The sequence below is a fragment of the Grammomys surdaster genome, unplaced genomic scaffold, assembly GCF_004785775.1.
Source record: "Grammomys surdaster isolate TR1022 unplaced genomic scaffold, NIH_TR_1.0 137, whole genome shotgun sequence".
NCBI lineage: Eukaryota > Metazoa > Chordata > Mammalia > Rodentia > Muridae > Grammomys > Grammomys surdaster.
The window spans coordinates 8,683,370-8,686,526 of NW_021604595.1; the positions used below are offsets into that span (position 1 = coordinate 8,683,370).

At 45.0% G+C, this 3,157-nt stretch overlaps 1 protein-coding gene across 2 annotated transcripts in view; it reads left to right on the forward strand.

Moving 5' to 3' along the window:
* Positions 1-3,157, forward strand: part of Nedd9 (neural precursor cell expressed, developmentally down-regulated 9) — a 175,988-nt gene that overhangs the window by 2,594 nt on the left and 170,237 nt on the right. The window lies entirely within an intron of this gene.

The window sequence follows — 3,157 nt, forward strand, 5'->3', positions numbered from 1 at the left end:
CTCTCTCTCTCTCTCTCTCTCTCTCTCTCTCTCTCTCTCTCTCTCTGATGGGATAGATAAGTAGATTGACAAATGGATAGATAGATAATAGATTAGATAATACACTTACATCTGTGTGTGTGTGTGTGAGAGAGAGAGACAGTGAGAGACAGAGAGACAGAGAGTGATAGAGAGAGGGAGTGTGTAACTAAAAATAAATGCAACCTTATGATATATCTTTTCTTCTATGACTTGGTCTTTGGGTCAACATTGTTTCCAAGGGTTAGTTATGTTGATGCAGAGATTGTAAGGGATGTGATAGCTCAGCCGTGGAATTTGTAGCTAGGTAAAGGTCAGAGTTTTGCCTTTAGCCCCCAGCATGAGAGAGAGAGAGAGAAAAAGAGAGAATGAGAGAGAAGGGGGGAGGGCAGACACAGACAGACAGACAGACAGACAGACAGACAGACAGACAGAGACAAAGAAAGAGAGAGAGAAAGAGAGAGAAAGAGAGAGAGAGAGAGAGATTGATTTTGATTGACTGATGATTGTGTTGTGGTTAATGTTCACAGCAGCATTCTAGTGATGAACTCCTGACAGTCTATTGACTATGAAGTTACAGTGTTAAGCAACTGGCAAGTATTCAGGCTCTGAGATAGGATGTCAAGAAGGTACAATGACTCTCAAATTTCTCCCTCTCAGGCATAAAATACTGTCAGCAGAGATGTAAGGCTTAACCTGAAGATGGAGACAAGATTTAGTAGCCAAATGTAGCAGCACATCCGTTATCTTGTACTGGAGAGGGAGACAGCAGAGAGCTTGGTGGCCGCCTGAGCTACATAGTGATACCCTGTCGAGGAAAAGAGGGAAAGGGATAGGGGAGGGGAGGGAATGGAACACTTTAGGTAGACATCAGGAGTAGATGAATTAGAAGCTGGAAAGACAGGAAGGAAGGAGTTTTCAGAGGAAAGATGAGACCTAAAATGTGAGGAGGAAGAAGGGATAGATCAAGATACCCCGGAATGTGAGAAAGATAGAGCCTGCACCCTGCCCAACCTGTGCAGATTTGAGGAAATTACAGCGTTTGCTCTTTTTTTTCCTCATTCACTTCCTCATCACACAAAAACCATAACCCTCCAGTGAAGGGACCCATGTAAGTACCTCCCCTCCAAAGCCCAGGGCCCAGAACAGCAGATCAAGTCGGAAGTGCTGGTTGGTCCTTTGCTTGATGCTAGGGAGAGCCAGATCTCCTAAGGTGCTCATTTGGGAGTTTCCCATTGATGTGTTCTCTGCTGTTGCCTATCCCTGCTGCCAATGGGGCTGTTCTGCTATCACGCCTTCATCCAACCGTATGGCCTGTGAACCTCTAATAACCTTCTGACTACTTTCCATGACTCTGAATTCCCCACCCACAGCCTCATTTGCAGTGAGAGGAAACATGAAGAGGAAGCGAGACTGTGGGTGGCTCTGTGTGGCCCTGGGAAGCAGAGTGGTAAGCCAGAGTCTGGGGTCACAACGAGGGATACAGCTTCAGCAAGTCATAGTTATGGACTGACCAGAAGCTGTGGCTCACTGCTGCTGCCCGGCATCATGAGAGCGGATCCAAACACATGGAGACAGGTGTAGCATCCACACTCCGAACCCCAAGGGTGGTTCCTACTGAGTGTGTATCACCTTTAGACCATCAGGAAAGTCTTAATTTGAGCCTTTGTAAATTGAAGACCATCTTATATATATGCAGTGTGGGCATGGGGAGAGAGGGGTTTGCTTTAGTGTAGGGCTCAAGCCAGTAGGATGCTGCATTTCAAGTCCTAGGTCCTCATGCTTAAGAAAGAAAAACAACTGACTGGATGAGCCCCTCCAACACCCCTATATTATGGATAGCCATCTTAACATATTCACAATCTAATGATTTAAAGGAAAAGCTTACAAGTATCTCCAGAGTAATTGTTATCAATGGAGCTTTGGCCTACCCAAGTTAATGTATAAGATGATCGGTCTCAGATACTAACCTGCTTTTCAGAAACTTGGTAATTATTTTCACAATTGTTGAGGGCCTAGTATGATTCAAGTAATGTTCTACGTCCTGGGAATTCATCATGATGTTGGCAGATAAGCCCCATCCCTCAAGCAGATCATATATGGAGGCAGAATAGAAAGTCCAAGAAAAAGTAATTGAAGTATTTATGGTAAATTTCATACCTCCAGCAGTACTGTGAGTTCAGCTAATATCAATCAAATTTAAAATTTCCCTGTCAAAACAGATTGGAATATATTAAGAAAAGAAGCAAAGATTTTTTTTTAACCTTATAGACTTTATTATCTATCAAGGACAACAGATCTAAGGGACATGATGATGGGAAACACTTTCTAACATCTAAATACAGCATGGTGACCACTACATAGCTTTCAGTGGTACTGGAACACATAACTCAGCTGCCAGGGACCATGGGAGTGAACAAATTACGTGCACTTGTATTCAAATTAAAATGGCAGAGTCATCTGTGCACACTTATTTCATGGTCTTCATGTCTCTCTTTTTTTTTTGGACACAGAGATTTCCCCCAATTGGCATAGTAAGCTCATTTGGAAAGGACAGCAAGATCTAGGGATAGACCCCACTGGTGGGTAGGTAGGACAGTATACAGGTAACCTTGGACTTGCAGTGATCCTCCTGCCTTGGCCTCACTAGTGATGAAATTATGATTGTGTGTCAGCACACCTGGTCGGCAACCTCTTCTTAATCTTCTCAGATGGCAAATAGCCTGCTGTGGTGGAGTGTGTCTACAGTCTCATCCCTGGGGAGGCGGAGACAGGAGGGCCTCAGCTGGGAGGTTGAACTTGAATATGTAGTGAAACCTTGCTTCAAAACATCAAAAGCAAAATAAAGTGCCTCCATGAGCATCTAGCCTGAATGCACACCAGCACAGAGTACTCCCCTCCTCATATCGCAGCACTGAGTCCTCCCTACATGCCAGCACTGAGTCCCCTCACATCCCAGAACTGAGTCCTTCCTACATCCCAGAACTGAGTCCTCCCTACATGCCAGCACTGAGTCCCCTCACATGCCAGCACTGAGTCCTTCCTACATCCCAGAACTGAGTCCCCTCACATCCCAGAACTGAGTCCTTCCTACATCCCAGAACTGAGTCCTCCCTACATGCCAGCACTGAGTCCCCCC